The 19,652-nt window shown below is 36.8% G+C and overlaps 1 protein-coding gene across 4 annotated transcripts in view; it reads right to left on the bottom strand.

The window, feature by feature from the left end:
* The window catches only part of BCAR3 (BCAR3 adaptor protein, NSP family member), a 117,312-nt gene that overhangs the window by 85,495 nt on the left and 12,165 nt on the right, over nt 1-19,652 (bottom strand). Inside the window, exon 1 of one of the 4 annotated variants that reach the window (XM_074599446.1) lies at nt 4,549-4,643. The exons of the other annotated variants lie outside the window; for them this stretch is intronic. The gene's annotated coding sequence lies outside the window, so the exon portion shown is untranslated. Of the gene's footprint in view, nt 1-4,548; nt 4,644-19,652 lie in introns of those variants that run through there. 4 annotated transcript variants of the gene reach the window in all.

Here is a 19,652-nt window from a genome sequence, read left to right as displayed (position 1 = left end):
CACACAGTGTACTGAGCAGACTACCAATACTCTCACTCATTTATTTTAATCCCTGATTTGCTTCATGTTTCCTTGTTCAAATCATTGTTTTACAGCTATCATAATCAAAATGGTTTTGGTAAAATTTTGACAAATTGTTGTGAAAGACTTAAGGATACCGAATTATTTGAAAAGAAACCATTAGCATAAATATTGTTGACAGGCTAGGCACTGAAATGACACATCTAACCTGGATTTTTAGTTCCGTCTGACATTTGCAAATCTATTAAAGACTGCAGAGAAACAAACACAAAACACTACTCGACTTGCACGAGCTGATCCAGCCAATGCTTATGTAAAGATAAAAGTGTCTACAAAATACCAATCTGGATTTAAATTCATGCTGACTCAACGACTCAGCAACCACACAGCACATTATCACTCACAGCTAATTAAAGTGTGTGCCTTAACATCTACTCAGACTATTGTGTCTGAATAATTCAGTTATATGGAATGTATCTATTCGTTTTTCTCCTGTGATACAGCTCTGTTTTCCAGACATTTCACAAATAATACCACAAACACTGAGTTACTTCATCCTTACGTCAGACTTCAAACCAGGTATTTTCAGTTGGTAGGCAGCCAATACCTACCACCAGCAGCTTACCAGAAACAACTAAAACAGTGGTTCACCATTCTTCATGTACTGCTTATGGAAGGCCTAGACTAACGACCCCTCATTTGCCTTCCTTGCATAACAGAAGTGCAACTTTCTCTACTTCATATCATCAACATATTTTAATTATTAAGCAGCAGCTCTAAAACAGAAGAAGCCATTTTTCACAGTCTTATTCAATGGGGAACATACCGCCACAGATGTTCTGGCTAGCAAAAGTATCAATGAGCTTAAAAGACAGCATGTGCAGAGAAAACAAAACAACAAAATCAAAAATTATTTAAAACAAAGACACAGAGACAACCAAAATCTGTGAAAATCCAATGAACTACCAACAGCTGTGGTGATATCCTGGGGTATTAAGTATCCCTGTATTCTTATGTTCTTTGTTCGCTTTTATAAGCATAAGCTTATCCTGTGAAGTGACTGATACACTTTTGGTCTGATTCCGTGCAGATGTTCTTGCATTTCATTTGGAGTGCAAATCTGGCACAAACCTGCTCCACGAGTGCAAATTAGTTCAAAGAATTTTGAAAGTGTCACTTTGCTCTTGCAGATTTTAACAATACTTGATCTAGCACATTGACAATTCTTTCACTCTATGCCCAGGCTAGTTATTGTCCATCCTTCTGCAACTGGCCTGAAGTTAACATGAATAGTATACTGTGTATGCTTATTGATTGACAGAAATGGTCAATGTTTGTGCTTGATGCAGGTCAGATTTGCCCTAGCAGGTGAACTGATGGAAATCAGGTGATCAAGTATTAATGAACCTAGCATCTCACCAGAAAAGATTAGTACAGGTCTCCAAATTCATTCAGTACATGCAACTTAGCAGGTATTTTGAAGACTAGGGCTAACTGTAACAGTACTTACGTGATGCACACTCTAGTTAAATAAACAAATAGAACTAAGATCATCAAGCACTTCAACAAAAGGTGTTGATCATGACAATCTAGTAAGTCTTTCCTCTTTCTGTATGCCTATGTGGTCTTTTGTAGCTAGGTGGGAATTCATTCTACCTGCACCTGAAGCTAATCACAAGCAGCATAAGTGTTCGTGCAATGCTGAACTGGAGCCAACATGTACTGTTGAAAAGGCTCCACAGCTGCTTCTCAGCTTGAACAGCCAGAGCCTATAATGCACCCAACAGTAATAGACTGTAAGTGCATATGCCATATAATCAGAAATCTGGTTAAAGCCAGCATGTTAGCTAAGCTCTCTGTGGGGACAGGGAATCAAGAAAAAATGAAATTATACATGTGATTCCAAGCTAAAATTTCACTGTAGACTAATCCAATTTAAAACATTCTCATCCTGCTCCTTTCAATACTGCAATAGGCTTCTGAAATGTTTTTGTCATAGAATAGATTCCTCTTCACCTCTTCTACCCTTCAGAATGGCAAGGAAATTTTTTTTTTTTTTTTAATAAGGCTGCTCATACACACAGAACTCCTGAACCAGGCCCCACAATTTTTTGTTTAATAACAATATGCTTTTTATTTGCCCTCTGGTACTTGAACTTTTATGGTAAATTCTGGTCTTTCTTTCAAGTTGTTCTACAAATAATGTAACTTTTTTTAAAAGGCTGAGATATTCACATGACCAATTAACCATAGGAACTGAATGCTATCTAATCTACCAAGTTAGACTGGTGATAAGAATCAAACTGGCAGCAGTAATAACAACAAAATATAGCACAGGTGTGTGTTCGCTAAATTATGACCAAGGGACAAACACTCTCTTTTCAAGTTGTGCTTCGTTATGCCCCTGTATTCCAGTTTATTGCGGTGTAACAAAGAAAGAACTGTTGTCAGTCCTCACATACCCAGTGCTAAATTAATTTTTTTAGCTTAAGGCACTGATAAAGGTGATTTGAGCAAACCCAGATGATGTTGCATTGAAACAGATAAGAACAAAAGTTTTGGTTTATCAGAGCTCGGCTTCTCCTTTTCTGCAACAGATTAGTAGTCTTGGGCCTCTCTACTCCGCAACCAGCCTTTGCTCTCATGTACATGTATTCTTACTGCTCAGCTGCTCTAAACTTCTGAACTGTGTAGTTAACAACAGCAAGCAATTGTCTCTTCCTCCCTTCTCTCTGCCTCTCACTCCCCCTATTAGTCTGGTACCCCAAGCTGCAAAGCCATACCCGGTTCATTTCCCTAGCCATCTATGGACTCAGTTTTGTTGACTTTTATTTTCCAATTTCAAGCACAACCCCTAATGTAAATGACTTCTATTTATTTAAATAATGGATTAAAAGGAAAAGACACTAGACAAAACATTTCATATTGATTACTTAGATTGTAACTGTTCCAGATATGTACTGAATCTCACAAAACCAACAAACCAAATCCTAATGACAAAATACACTTAACAATAAAATCTAAAAGAACTGGAAGAAAACATTCCTGCTAAGCCATGGTGCTTTCATTTAACATAAAAGGCTGCTTCTTTATCCTTTTACAGTAAATTAAATTACTTTGAAATAAAAATATTTCTTCCTTATAGAACATAACAAACTGATATCATAGCAACTTATACTCTGTTAGAAAACTTCCCAGTATTATTTCTAAAGCAAGTGAATGGCAAAACCATTTACTGCTTAAGATTAAGGTAGGTAACCTGCCTGGTTACCTAGCAAAGATAATGAAATGATAAGAACCGTTTAGGGGTTTAGAGCAGAACACAACATACTACCTGCTACCTCCAGATATACTTCATAAAGGTGCATAATAAGCAATAACAGAAATAATTAACTTTGTCTGAAATGAAAAATAATTTAATTGTAAATTCAACCCTCTTGGAAAGTAAAATCACTCCCTGATTTGTTTCTTTTTAATCAAATTCTTAACACAGAAAAAGAATGCATTTCCTGAAGATGATCAATAATCATAAAATCAGTTAGGTTGGAAAAAGACCTTTAAGATCAGAGTCAGGTTTATTAAAATAAACTATTGTATTCAGTGAGAATGATCTATAGAGCAACAGGCGCAAAGCTGGAACAAATGTAGTTTTAACCTAAATTCTATTCTAATTTTAGATTTATGTTCTATCCCGCTTCTAAACTGAATATGTTTGCATACATGACATTTAGGGCTATAACTCACAAGACTAGGTAACTTCCATTGAGACAGCTAATAACAAAAAAAAATTCTGAGTATCATTAAAACTTGGGCTAAAGAATGCAACAGTTCAGAAGCTGCTTTATGGGGAGCTCAGTCACAAAGGGCAATGTGGGTCATAATTTCATGAACCTTCTTAGTAAGTCAATCTGCCTGTAAAAGTCAGACAGATCCTTTACTTACTAAATTCTAGCATCTGATCGTATCTGCAAAAAGAAATAGCTTATTTTTCCACTATACCTTTGAACCCAAAGAGCTAGCTAGCCAAAATATTAAGATATCTGGGTTCTAGTTAAAGAAAACATTGTTGGTGAGTCAGGAATTTCTTTGAATCAACTGAGTTTACTTGCAAAAATGCTACCAGTCTTATTTTTGTGAAAACAGGGCAAGTCTAATAAACAAAGAACTATTTCCTTTCCCTTTGAAGATAGGGTAAAGGCAGTGCCAGGATTCCTAGAACCAGATAAAAAACACCACAGGTAGATAACACAAAATGCTGAGCCAGTCTAAACTTGTGATGCCAATTCAAATTTGTTCGAAGTATTTTTGATTAATTTTGTGGTAGCAAACTTCATGCTTTACCCAGTCTGTCTACACAACAATTTTATTGGTCTTTCTGCAGATAGCCCAAAGGATTTATTTCCAGTCCCTTCCTGTTTCCCTCCTGCTCCTTGATGCAGCATTACTACATTCAAGCCATGAACCACCTTTAAATAAAAGGCTGGATTCTGTTGATTTCTCAAGTTATCACCACTGAGCTTTCCTTACCTGCTGACTTGGGTACTGCGGCATTCCTTACAACAAGCTTCCATTGACAATGCCCTGTGCACTGATCCTCTTCATCAGAAGGCCCTCCAGCCTTGCCTCACCGTGTTACGTAGCAATCTGCTGCAATAACATAGCACCAGTGCAGAGACAGGATGATCCATACTGCTACAGTATGGGACACCATCAAGTATAACTTTTGTTCTCAAGTGAGAACAAAAGCTCTAAACCCCTAAAAGAACTCAGCTGTGATTCAGAGCAAAGCTTATTGCTTCAGCCAACCCCTGAATTTGCACCAATATCTGAACACCTGTTGAGTGACACAAGTGCATCTTAGATTGCATTAAAATCCCAACACGTTGCAGGTGAGGCACTGGGCTTCTAACTGCAGTACTACTTTGCCTTTGATTGTGTTACATCTGTAATCTTGCAATTACCAGATAAACTCCTCATCGCAAATTTTATGCTGCATCAACTACAACCTGAAAGGAGTGCTTCAGTGCTTTTATGCACTGAAGTTTAACTCATTAAATTTTTCCTCTGGCATCTGCCTGAAGCTTTAGGTATTCTCATTAGAAGAGCAACAGCTCATTTACAACTCTGTGCAGCAGTAACAGCAGCTCTCCTTTGATATATTTTCCCTCGTTTATACTCCACTTATTTCAAAGACGTTCTAAGTGTTTACAATACAATAGTAAATCTGCATGCAAAAGTAACACAGACTTGTACATCAGCAGTAGTATTCCACAAAATGAAACTAAACCAGAGCCTAGCTCATCTCCTGTCCTGTAGGGCCTGTTAAAAAAACAAACTTTCAGAGGCAGCCTGGATTAGGCTCACGGTGGGGCAGGGTCTGTTCGTTGTTGGAACAAGAGGGTAAGCAAGGTTCAAGACTGACAACACTGCATTGTAACACCTGAAGTTTATTAGCACAAGTATCTCAATAGTCACGCTAACATTAACGGATACATACAGAAGTCTGATGGAAGAAGTACACCAGTCTGCAGCACAGTAGTCATCCTACTACATGTGTAGTTGTGAGAAGACTATATTAAAGTCTCCCAAGTACTTAAGCTACAATATAAAGAAATATTTCCGTAAGATAATTAACATTGTAAGGAAATTTTCTGCTCTCAGTTGTAATGGCTGGGCATGGGTGTACAAAAAGACCTTTTACACAGAAAGACAGTGGAACACCAGCCAAGAACATGGCACTTGAGGACTTCTGCCTCCTATCTGTATGAAAGAAATCATTTTGAGAGCTCTTCTTTCCTTCACTGAAATGTTAAGAGATTATTGATGGTTCCCAAACTTCATGGACAGAGTAATGTGACAAGTTTCCTAAACCATTTTTGCTAATTCTGATCTTTTTTAATTTTATTGTGTTTTTTTCTGAAGTTGTTCTGTTTTTAGGTATAACTGAACAACTTGATTTTATCCCCTTTCTCAAACCACCTTGTCCTTTTGCTTTTCCCTTTCCCTCTTACAGGTTCATAGACTCCTCCATTTCTAGAAAAGTCTTTCTAAAAGTATTTTCAAAAAGTAGGAAATAAACTCCATATTAATAAGAGGCACAAAGAGAGACATGTGAGATGCAGTAAAGAGGAAGAAAAACAGAAGCTAAAACCAGACAGATGAAAAAGACATTAATAAAATTTTAAGCTGCCGATAATAAAGAGAGTAAAGAGAATAGAGAACAGGAATCTAGCACAGACCAAAACAAAATTCTGAAAACTTGCAGTAAAGCACAGTTAGAGAAAAAACTGACACACAAGAATTTTCCTTGTTTTGTTTTCCCCCACCATTACAAGAGCAATAGTGCAGTTTTACCAGTGGAAGAGTATGTAAACATGTCAACTGCTCTAGAAGTAGATCAACACTTGGCTAGATAATAGGTTTCCAATTTTTAAAAAAGCAATTTTTCTCCCCATTGTTAAAAAACCTCCATATTTGAATTCCATCAGTTGGTATGTCATTTTTTGACTGAACCTCTGTAAAGTGATGCCTTCCTCAAGGCAGTTTTTTGATTAGCTTTATTTTGTCAGGTCTTAAGGAAGAGTTAACAGCAGAGGTGTGGGATTTTTAATAAATTGTTAATATTCTGAACAGTTGTGATGTAGGGTAAGAAAAAGACAGAAAAGTATACTGCTGAAATACAGCTGAGGTTCAAACAAGCAAATGGATCATAGATTTAAAAATAACAGATCAGTCTAAAATATATCAATCCACTACTTTACAGTGAAAATTAGGATTAAAAATATCCCAATTTTTAATCTTTCAACTGTGTAATGAAACATCAACGTTCCTACCACTTTTTGCAGGTTATATTATGTCACAAAGCTTCCAATGGATTTTCACCACTTAGTATTTTCCAGAACGATGAACTATGACATTTTACAATTTCTTTAGGTAACTGGTTTAAGGTCCTTTGCTGATGCAATGAAGAAGCAGCAAGTTCAGAAAAAGCTGAAGCCATAACTGGATTTTAAGTTTTGTTAGTTGTTTATAGATAAAACAATCAGACTTGATTTCTAAAGAAGAAATCACAAATATATCAGTCCTCAAAGATATATCAATCCACTACTTTACAGTGAAAATTAGGATTAAAAATATCCCAATTTTTAATCTTTCAACTGTGTAATGAAACATCAACGTTCCTACCACTTTTTCCAGGTTATATTATGTTCATCGTGTCACAATGAGTGACAGATGACAGAGGTACATAACACCTCTGTCATCCAACAGAGATGCCAGTGGAAATTAGGGAATCTGGAGCAGGGATTGATATTCCTAAAAATAATTTTTGTATTTAGTATCTAAATACTTATTATTCAAAAATTCAAAATCCTAGATGTTCTCTCATTCTGGAGAAAATAGACACTGTTACAGGGATCAACATAGATCTCTGATAGAATGGAATATTCAGTTATCATTTTAGAGAACTGATGCAGCTATTCCATGACCAGTGTTACAGTCCGTTAATAATAACAGCCCTCCCTAGAGATGAATGTCAGGCTTTCCACACATTCTTCTTGGCCAACTTTGTTGATGCTCCTTAACACTCCTTCCCAGATTGAGACAAACTCAGCTATTGGTCAGGGATGTAAGGTACAGAGACGCCCCAGACAGCTCATACATTCAGTAGAATCATAGTGATATTTTGGGGAACCTTAATGAAAAAAAATCCTAAGCTTCATGGTAAGTAATAATAGGTTTTCTATAAAGTTACTAATAACCATTTATTCTAATAAAATCAATTAATAAGGCTACAAACTACACAGGTTACAGCCTTACCATTTCTTGGATAATTAAAGAAAATTCGTAAAATAATTTAGTCTGTTCTCCCAAAAACTATGTCTAACAAGTGCATTCTGTCAAAACAGGGTTATATTATTTTGTCAGCAAGCTATCCAGACCTAACAGGAGGTTAATAAATAGCAGGCAATTCTGTGACATAATCCAGCTAAAGATAATTGCACAAAAGATCATTCTTTACTACAAAAAATGTCTCATGCATTCCCACTAAAGAATGTTTGAAATGGAGTTTGTTCCTTACCCCATTAACAAAATGCGCACAAGATTAGATGCTCACCCATCTTTCTTGCTCTGCAAAATGAACCTCACATACAAATCAGTGTATTTATACCGTAAATATACAATTTAAACCAGAAGCTATGTGCAGTTTCAATGGTCAGACTGAAATTACCCCCTAAATTTTTAAAGGAAAGCCTTTTAATAATTATGTATAAACTCTATATGTAGTGAACAAAAAACCCATGATGTATTCCACAGCAATTTGTATTTCCTTGATTTGGAAATCAAGACAGTTATATTTGGTAAGTATTTTTCTTCTTAAATGGTATCTGCCTGCATACAAATTGAGTCCTTTTTAAAAAAAAAACCACCCAACCTACAAATACTCCACCCCACCCCCCAAAAAAACCCAAAACAACCAACAACCCTTTTCAGTCTAGTATACCTTTTATATCAGTGTTATGATGATATATCATATAACCTTCATTTCAACTGTTTGAGACAAGGAAAATACAAAAAGACATCAACCAAACTGAAAAAAGAAAGACAGTGTATGGAGGAAGTGAAATGAAATTATTAAAAACACAGATCTTTTTTCTCATTCTAAGATAAAAAATGTTTATGACAATGGAGATTTTCAAAAGCACAACCATGCAATATTCAGTAAATGTTAGCTATTGTTCAAAACCACTCAACTTTTACTGACTCTTCCAAACTACCACTAGGTTCTGTAGTTGAAAAATATTCATGCAACAGGGAACTGCTATAGCAACCCTAATGAAGAAATGAGGGGATTAGAATGGAAAGTGAGAGCACTGGACTTTCTTTTCTGGCAACATAGTTCAAATCCCAAGCGAGACAGTAGGATAAATGAGCCAGAGGGCCTTCATTCATTCTCAGCAATCAACACACCACAAAAGATCCATACATTATGCCAGGAAAACACTCAGCAAGAACGAGAAGCCTTGGAAACAGAAATTCTTGACTCAGAGTCTAGCTGAAGGTCACTGCTCTAAAGCTGCAAAGTTCACTTGATTTGCATTTGATATATTGATATGTAAAGGAATTTCTGAGTTATTTACGATCTTTTATTTCCTGCAAATGATCCAAAGACGGAGGCAAATATTAATCTTTTTGATTTCGTAGCTTGGTGGAAGGGGACTAAAAGAAACACTTCACGTTATTGAAGGAGCTACTGAAAATATATAGACAAACCTTTTTGTAATAATTTTCTGTTAAATTAAAAAAGAAAGTGTCTGTATAAAAGAAAACAGAGTCAGATTTAAAGTTTCCGGTTTCCACATGAGAATTTCCCTATAATTTAATAAGCCTACATCCAATTTGCATGTTCAGATCCTGCTTAATAGGTTCAAAAAATCCCTGTTAGCTAATTAAACATGATGAACTTATGTTTACTGATTTGCTAACCCTCACCCTTTATTTCAAAACAAACCCATGCTACATTGATTTTTTTTTTATTCCATGATGCTTGAATCGAATGAGATTAGACACAGTTAAGAAAGCAGCACTAATCTGATGACACTACTCCAACAAATAAAGTGACAGGCCTTTTATTAAAAATATACAGAAAAGACTCCAACAGTGACTAGATTATTTTCTTTCTTTTCAGAAACCCTTTTATATGACAAAAAGAGTTCTTAGCCTGGCATCTAATTATAATTCCAATCATATAATCCACTGAAAAGGATCATGCAATCCTTGCACAATTTACTGTGTAATTTACTGCAGGAACCAAAAAACCACTTAGATATGTACCTTCATTGCTACAAATCAGGTAAGTAAGGGTCTGGACATTGGCACTGGTGATTGCAATCAGCTACTGTGGCAGAAAAAAAAAAAAATTACGGGCATTAAATTAATGGTCGCTTCCAAGAATTTTAGACTAGGCAGTGTATTATTTGAACTTAGTTTATTACTGAGGGTTACCAAAGAGGAAGACACAAAGAAGCATTTGCTTCTTTAGGAGCACTTGATCAAATGCATGTGCACATAGAGGACATTCACTAATCCGGTCCACCATTATAATGATTGTAAGCTGCTGAATGATTTTCCTTAACTCAAGTCTGACAAATACGGTCAGAGTATTCTTTAGCTGGAGACATGTATCTTCCCCTAGCTGGTTCATGAACTAAAACCAACGTTAGAAATACACTGCAGTTCTTCAGCAGTAGGGACTATAAGGTATGGTATTTTTTAATCTTTTGAAAGTAAAAACAACCTAAGAATATATGTCATTCAGTCAGTGTATCTTGTAATTTTTGCCACACAAGGAACAAAGGCACAACATCTCATTTCTTAAAGTCAAATTTCTAAGATCATAAAATGCAAGTGCCTCTATCAATAGCACTTGCATTTTGGTTCCCCTTGTGTTGAAGCATGCTAGCTGCAAGACTTTGAGGAAATGAGCTTGAACAGAGGATCACGGGTAGATCCTTCAGCCCGGGTAAAAGCTTCAGCCTGGACAAAAACATGCCATAAATAAAGGAATTATAAAATTAATTGCACCATGAGGTCTTGCCTAACGATGATTAATGCATTTCAAAGTTCTTACTAATGTCTTCCTTTGCTGACAGCATGGCATACAGAAATAGAAACCACAGCCTCTGAGCCCTGAACGTAGAACTAAAGCCAGGACAAGCAAGACAAGGACATGACATAAATTACTGCTGTAGCTAAGTAAAGTTTATCTGCATACTTGAAAATCTTTCTTTGACGGTGCCAGCCGCTGGTGAGAAGAATGCGTCGCTATCGTTATAAGGAAACCTAGAACCAGGGGCATTCCTGTATTACAGCATCATGGTGGTGAACATGCAAACAAGAAAAGGCTGAGAGAGATCAAAACAGCAATGTTTAGAAAAGGAATATTATGTATATAACGCTAACTTACTAGGAATTTGAGAATATTGTATTACACTTCGGCACCCTCTGGTGTTGACTGGTTCTGAGAGTTAAAATTCTGAGAAAAAAAATCCACTCCCTAACATTACTAACTGTGGAGATGCTGCTGATACATGTAAAGAAGAGGATTCTATTATTCTAAAGCACAAAATTGGTGCTCCAAAAATAAATATGCAGAAGCACTAGAACCCAATCCATGTAACTTAATAGCAAGAAACCTTTGTCTGAATATCTAAGAAAATCTTTGTATTTTTGATACAGTTTGGTGAAAGTTACATTTTAAATATGTCTTTGCTTAAAATGAGTTATTTATCATTAAAAGGTTGTTTGTTTTCAGTTATATATTTGCTAAAAATAAGATCATTACTACCGCAACACTACCACAACGTTAAAACGAAAACCTCCTTTTAGTATGGCTCACTGTATCATCCCTCACAAAGAAGCTGATGCTTGTGCCATGACTGCAACATTTTTCCAAGAGCAGAAGCAAGTACAGTCATGTGCAATGAGCTCTAAGCACTACTGCTGTACAAGTGGGAAAGCAGACATTACACCGACGGAGTATTACAGCTGCTGTTTTCCTAAGCCTTTTCTACGGTGCTCCAACAGTATTAGATCACAGACATTTGCAGGCAAACCAGTCCACGTAGCATGTTTCAAATCTTTTCAATCCCTCTGTGTCTCTTCTCAAAGCAATCATTGCATCTTTTTGTTTGATAGTAAAGTTGACATAAAACTATCAATTACAAAACAAAAACTTATTCAACATATTCCTGTATTTTTCCTGAAGATTCTCCCTTATTTTTTTCAAAGGCAGCTGAAAAGATACGTTCAAATAAAATGAACTTATCTTCCAAATAATTTAGATTGATAAATTGACAAAAAAAACCCCAAACTAATTCAGATGTCTGAAAAAAATAAAATTGTCCTGAACATAATACAACATGAGAAGAAAGATTCCCTGTATTACTTAACTTGCAAATAGTTAACACACACAATTTTTATGAAAAGTGCAGACCATGTAAAAATCTTATTATAAACATTTCTCTCTCAAAATATTACATTATTACAGAGAAGATTTTTATCTATTCTCTGAGGATTTGAGAATATCCCTTACTATTATATAATCACATTTCTTTTCATTACTAATTTAAAAAAAAACAGTACTAGCATACTGAGGAATAACTGCCACAATTAAGATCCAAGATTAAGATTTTTACAAATTTTAAACCCACAAAAAGCTGATTTGGAAACATCTGCTAGCACACCTAATTATTTATTATTAACCAGCGAGCACTGTTCATAATGATAAGACAGATAAGACAGATCAATAAATATACATATAACAGTTCTTACCATGGAAGGAGATTATCATGGTCTATTACATACTCTTAAAATGCAAGAGCTTCTTGGTAAAAGACACACCTTGAGAAGTCCTATGCCCAATCAGCAGTCAGACCTGCCTAGGAGACAGTAGCTGATGAATCACAGTGATGGTAGCTGGGCAGTGAGTTTCTTTTTTTTTTTCCCCTCCCCCTAAATCAAGGAGAAGATGTATACTGAGTGAACTTTTTCCACACCTTATTTTAAATTATTATTATTACCTTTCTAGTAGGTGAAAAGTGTGCCAACTGTTTGCCGATGAGACATGAAATACAGAAGTTCCTACTTTCAGATGAGAGTTTTGCAGGCTATTTCTTAAAAAATATTTCTTACAAAGAATTCCTTCAAAGAAAGTTTACTTATAAACTAGAAGAAAAACCTTTTTTTAAAAAAAAACACAAAACCACAAAACCCCCCAAACAACAACCATAAAATTGACGTGTTTACATCAATGTGAAACTATGCACAAGCTCAAAGCAGCCTCCACCGTCCAGAGTTCAACAGATTAATAGGGAGTGGTAAACTTACCTACTCCAGGCATCACATTCTATTTTACCATGTATTATTATTATTTGATTACAGAAGCCTCTTAGGAGTTTTAGTTTGGATCATTCCCCATTCACCTAGGCTGTATATCTGCCCTGAAAACATTTATGCTCTCAAAACCTAGATGTATAATTGCATCACTTTGCAATTATTTATCCAAGTGATTTTTTCTTCAGTCACTGGTGCACTGATACTAACCAGAAGACCACTGTATTGAGGAGTTAGTGATCTGCGTAACAGGGGCAGGCCAGTGCTGCGCTGCACGTACAGCCCAGCTGTCAGACCTGTGCTCTGCAGCACATTTCCCTTGGCTGCAAGATAAAGGTAGCCAGGGAGCCAGCTCTAGCAGAGGAACCTGCAGGCAGCTCCCACTCGCTACTGGCAGGGACATCCCCTGTGCGTCCTTGTCATTATCTAAAAGTGCAGCAAACAGTTCTCAAGTGAACTGCCTTTCTGTTTAACAGTAGAAATAAAAACTAGAATTGTTTTAAGAAAATTCTGTAAGAGCTCCAAAGACCAAAACGTCAAATGACCTTTCCATGGACAGGATCTGCCTGGCGTACTGGACTCTGATTTTAGATCTGTTCGATACCACGCAACTCAGAATCTGGAGGACATAAAATTATCTCCACTATCCTTTTTCTTTACAGTATTAGGTACCATGAATGGTATTTTAAGCAATACTTTACAGTCTGAGTGTTTTCCTTACTGGGACTGTAAAGAATCAGTGTCTCCTGGTGCAAAACAACAGGTCACTAGATTGCTTTTAGGTATAACCCCAAGGAAGAGAGGTATGATGTCAGGAATGTTGAAATCTGTGAGTTGAAAACTAACGATTTTATCATTTATGTACGTATATTAAAGTTAAGCTACATATGCCTTGCAGGTATAAATTCCCACACTAGATGTATGTCACACAAGCTCTGCCAGCACAGAGATTGTGAAACTGTCTAAATTTCTGATTTTACGAAGATGCAAACTAGTACAGGCTGTAGGGGACCGATTTCATCATGTTCTACTGGGGATTAGCTGCACACTCAACCCAACCCCATTCTGCACTGCAGGAGTGAAGGCCCTGAAAGAACAATCTCAAACCAAAGCCAACCTCCTACTAAAGTCTTATTAGCACCATCAATATTACTCTCTTTCACCATAGCCCAGGCCTTTATGTTTCTCCTCTGCCCCTTCTTTTGTTCACCTGGCCCTTCCACTGTACTCTCACATCTTCCAAGGATTACAGAGTTAACTCCTCTGCCAGGTTCCGCTATCCCATTTTACCTCCGTGTGAATGTTACTTGTCCAGCCTGCCCAGAGGATACCATTTCTCACACTTTCACCAAATGCTGTTTCACTCTTTTCTCATTCTGATTAGCAACATAAAACATACAACTACCTCTAGTAGATAACTGTACTGCTGAAAAAGAAGATGCAAAACTTTCAGTCAAAAAATGGAAGGTCTCTGTTTAACTAATAACAATTACATAGCAATTAATACCAAATACAGAAAGTTCCCATTTCCCTTCCAAACTAGCCTTGAATAGGATTAGTGCTTGAATGTAAATTAAGAAGCCATATTCCCACTTTTACACAAGCAACAGATTACCTTGTCATCACAACACTAACAAAAGCAAGTAATAATTTTGTAGCAAGCTTATTGAATAAAGACCACTTGTATGAAAGTCTGACTGAAATGTCCCTGAGCCGCTATCTGTGTGTAAGTATCTACACAAATCTCTCTGTAATTTTGGATGGGGGCTGTGATGGTATTTCCTTCAGCTTTTTCAGACTGTTTTTCTGGATTTCACACCCTAGTGGTTGCGAACTTGAACATTAAAAAAAAATAATGTATTGCAATAATAATAATGATATTTACATTCTTTCCATGGAGGGTGATGGTAAAAAAATAAGAGATCTTGTCATCAGTGATTCCTATGATTTCCAGCTATCACTGACTCTGGAAGCTGCTTGTTTCACTTTGCTGCAGAAATGACTGGTACCTATTACTAATCTGCATAAACCAAGGGAAACTTTTATAAATGTGTATCACAATTCTGAACACAGGAAATGAATTTTTTGAGCTGTTAAGTCAACACTTACTGCCTGCCAGCATTTTGGAAATAAAAGTAAAGCCCCCTAAAAGAACAAAGGACATTATTTTACTCCGATGCTAGAATTGAGGAAAATTCACCGCTGATTTAGAGTAGCAGAGCTAACTCTGCACATTCATCACAAAGAAGCCTTTATGTCTGCACAGAAGAGCCTTTGATGTGCAGCTTCTTTGTTTCTTCACACTGTAACTTCTGCAGGGTTATAAGTTGCATTAACTTCAATGACCAGTTTTATGAGACAAAAATTGGAAGGAAGAATATGGAAGAACAATTAAGCAAGGATTAGCTATAAAAAACACTTCCTAATTCCATGTTCTTCCACTATGGCTGTTAGAACAAAGTTTTACTGATAGAGGAGTGCAGAATCTGAATTTGGTGTTCTGTTTTTACGCTAACTATAAAATTGCAACATGACAGTCACTTTCACCGTATCTAAATGACTTCCAAAACAAATTTACTGTGTTTATAGACACAAAGTGCATTTTTTTTCCATTTGTCCGTCTTGAAGCCTGATCAAACTACAGTATTCTATACTATAATATACCAGTACACAATGCAGCTGCCTATTTACGTAGTCATTCCAACGAAGATACTTGAAAGCAAATTTTAATGTAATTGGTGTATGGGAAACTTTGCTGTTTTCTGTCAGATACATCTATTATCTTCAATACATGATAAATTAAATCTTCCAACTGTAATACAAGTTAGCCAGATTTCAAGTTGGACAGTACAAGATGGTAAATCTGCCTTAAATAATGAGCATAATCTATTGTAACCAGCAATAAACTTGGCAGATCTACAGTTCTGAAAATATTAGTCAAACTACATTATATAATCACCTTCATTATACAATTTTCTGAATGGAAAAATAAGAAAAAGAAGGATAGAGTAGAACTCCAGATGGGTAACTCGGAGCTGACCTGGCTCTGCTAGTGACTGGCAGATATATTTGACCAAGTCACTTAACCATGAGTCAGTCTACCTAAAACTGGAATTCTGCAATGTATCTTGTTTTACAAAGACATTTGATATCATTAAATTGAATTTTAAAAGGCTAGAAATTACTAAGAAAGTCACAATCAAAGTATACATTCCAGGTAACTGCTATGCTATTTCTAATGTTCATAATCCCAATGACATCTTAGTTTTCCAACTGTGCACAAACTTCCAGTTCCTTCTGTTTGCTTCCCACATGGCAAGCATTTACGTATGGGCACTTAAGATAGGCCCCCTGCTGTGCTGCTTCCACAGAGGAAGAATGAGATCCTCACTCCTCATAGGGACACCTCTTCACTGATTCTGTGTCATCACTTCTTTTTAGATTATGACAACCTTTCACTCAGGACATATTCTCTCCTATCCAAGCCTCTTCTGCTCACATAAAGGACTGAGACATATGGGCCGCTGTAACCTTCACGCTTAGCCCCAGAGCCTCACAGTCCCTCCTGATATGCCCTTGGTGCCCATGCAGATGTGCAGCAAGGGGCAAAAGTATAAGGACCAGACAAGCCTTGACAATCTCTCTGCACATACCTATCAGCTGTCTTTTACACTTCTTGTTGATGTTTGGTTCAGGCTCAGCTGGCTCTGACGTCTCCACCAATGGTCCTTGTTCATCCTTACCTCTTCCCAGAGTGCTGCATTCGTTCTGCAATTGCAGCTCTGCAGGCAGAGAGGGAGCCTCCTCTTCTGTTGCCAGAAATAACAAGGCTCCAGATCTCTCCATCTTGGGATTGATTTCCTGTTGATCTCTTCTTTCTTCACCGATGGTACAAAGCCTGCTCACCTCCTGCCACAGCTTCTTTTCCTCAGTGAGGTCCTTAGCCAGAGCCCACCTCCCACAAGATGGCCACCACACACCCATGCCCAGGGAGAAGCACTAGACACCTAGACACTCCCTAAATGGTCCCTCTGAGTAATGCCATCAATTTTGGTATAGCGCTTAATAGGAATTAGTTTATGTGAGAAAATGAATTCCTGCCATATGGTCACTCAGTGTCATATTTGTTTATGCTAAACCTCAAAAGGCTGATGTCCTATGATATGTGTCATGTACAGGGTCAAGGTATAAAGTAAAACAATTTTCAAATTCCAAATATCAATGAGCACAACTACCTTGTTTATAATAATGCCACTGGGAACAGACGTTTCCAATTTTCCCAGCAAAATCAGATCCATTCTATCAGTATTCATTCACTTTTTTTATTTTTAAATACTTCTCACATAGACCTAAAGAGGATAGCCGAGGGTTTAGGGGCAGAAATCTGTTTGGATTTCACTCTTCTTTGGGGATTTTTACATTTAATATACACACTCTTCAGTATGATAGAACCTACTGTTACAGAATGTTTGATCACTGCGCACCTCTAGGCTCTACAAACTGGAGATGTGATAGAAAATTGACAAGATATGTTATTTACACATAAAAATATATATTCGCATAACAAGATTTCATAATAAATTATTTTGGAAATAGAGGAAAAAAGACAGACATGCCCTTTTCACATGAAGAGCTGCTTTATATTCTTTATATTCAGGTTCTTTATATTCAGGTCACGGCAACAACTAGAACTAAGCATTTGGCTGGCAGCCTTTAATTTAATTCTGTTAAAGTGAATTTCCTCACATTTTAATCAGAGAAGAATTTATAGCAGACTGCAACCCAAACTGAATCAAAATCACAGCTTCCCCATCTGCCTATCATTACCAATAACCAAATAGCAAATAATCTCCAGTTATCTTTCAAAAAAAAGGACATTAAAAATATTATTTTTGAAAAACACCTATAATATAGTAAACACATTTCAACCAATACATGAAAATTTTTCCTAATCCATGGAGAAAACAGATAGCTGTAATACAATTGTAAATTCTAAACGAGAATTTTGACGGTGTTGTGAATAATAATACATAAAATTTGAAAATTATATTTCACACTTAAACCACTTGTGAATCTGAAACTCCTTTGTTCCCATTTACTCTACTTATAAAATATCAAAAAGGTATACCATTCCTTTTTGTGGAAGTGTCACCCCTGTTATTACACTGACCACAGACCCACTTCTGCTTCATGTCACTCATCACATCCATATCTAGCCCACGGATAACCCCCAGGGTCTCTGTTTATTCCTTTGACACAAGATGCAATCTACTTCTGTACATCTCTGATCTACACTGTAGGATCAGAAAAAAAAATCTGAAGTCTTCTCTGACTGCTTACTACAAAAATAATTTCAGGTTTCTACCTGTATAAAAGAGAATGCTTATTTTCACAAGAAGTAAATCTGAAGTTTCTGTATCTCCTGCAAAATAAGATGAGCTTTGCTTCCCACTTGGCAGACAGCATGTAGGGATGCAAGAGGCCTAAGACAGTAGGGATGTCCCGTTAGCCACATCTTTCGATTCAAAGGAGCTGGAGTATCCACAGGTAACTCCTTTGTAGTACAGGTGCCTCATCATCTTCCCTGTCCACTGTATGTGTGTGAACCATGAGCTGCTGAGCATCTTCTCTGCACAGTTATGCCTGTGCAGGGTCAGGTGCCCAGTCACGCTCCCTTCACACTTCCCAAGTGGGAGTAAACGAGTGAGAAAGATGAAGAATGTCAGCATAGGGCTAGAAGGCTATGGGTACTGACTGAAGAGTTAGTCAATTCCATAGAAATATTATGGAGCTAAAATTCTACAGAACACTGAGTTGGAGAGGACCCTCACTTTAGCTACAAGAAAATGTGAACGGCTTGCCAAGCCACGCTGCAAGGCCAAGACAAATACAGGGTTAGAATTCGGGAATTCCTGGCACACAGTCCATTACCTCATATTGCACACTGAGTTTAGCTACAAAAATGAAATTCATAAATTGTGATACAGTTCCATTAAGTGAATATTCAAGTACATAAAACAAATTTACAAATAAACCTTTAAAATACAATCCACATTTGCTGGTTCTAAAAATCCACAGAGGGATAATTTTGCTGAAAATTTCCAGTACAGTAAAATCAACATACATTTGAAACAGATCTAGTAAAAACTTGTTGGGGGAGGGAGGATATGAGTGTATATATAATTCTGGGCTAGATTCCCAGCCTGTGTAATATTTGCAATTAAAAGACTGGCAAAAGGACACAATGTTTAAATAGTATTGTTTCTGCAATTAGATCAGAGTCAGTATTCACATGGTATGCTGAGTCAGTCACTCAGATTCATAACTGAGTGAAAAGCAAAATTTAATCAAGAATAAAAGCTTTTCATCCCTTTAGAACATGCTTGGTAAGCTCTTTCCAGACATGGCACTGACTACACACAGCCAACCTTAAGGACACAGTTACAGTGTGATCCGAACAGTTGACAGGACACTCTGACCCCACAGTGACTTTTATCTGTCAAGAAAAATAGTCCACACAGTACTAGTGCCACACTCTGGGAAATTTAAAAAGAGCAATAAATGCCATAATATTAAAGTATCCCTCATGAAAGAGACAAGAGTCTGCAGCCATTTCTCTTCCTATTCAGAGGAGGTCCCAATCAATGCAGATTAAAAGCTTTTTCCCCTGAAAGGAAGGTAAAGACAACACTTAAAGCCTGGATTTATTAACCAGGGACATCTTCAAAAGAAAGGCT

The sequence above is a fragment of the Larus michahellis genome, chromosome 8, assembly GCF_964199755.1.
Source record: "Larus michahellis chromosome 8, bLarMic1.1, whole genome shotgun sequence".
NCBI lineage: Eukaryota > Metazoa > Chordata > Aves > Charadriiformes > Laridae > Larus > Larus michahellis.
Note: the sequence above shows the minus strand (reverse complement) of the source record. Positions and strands in the feature narration are given on the sequence as shown.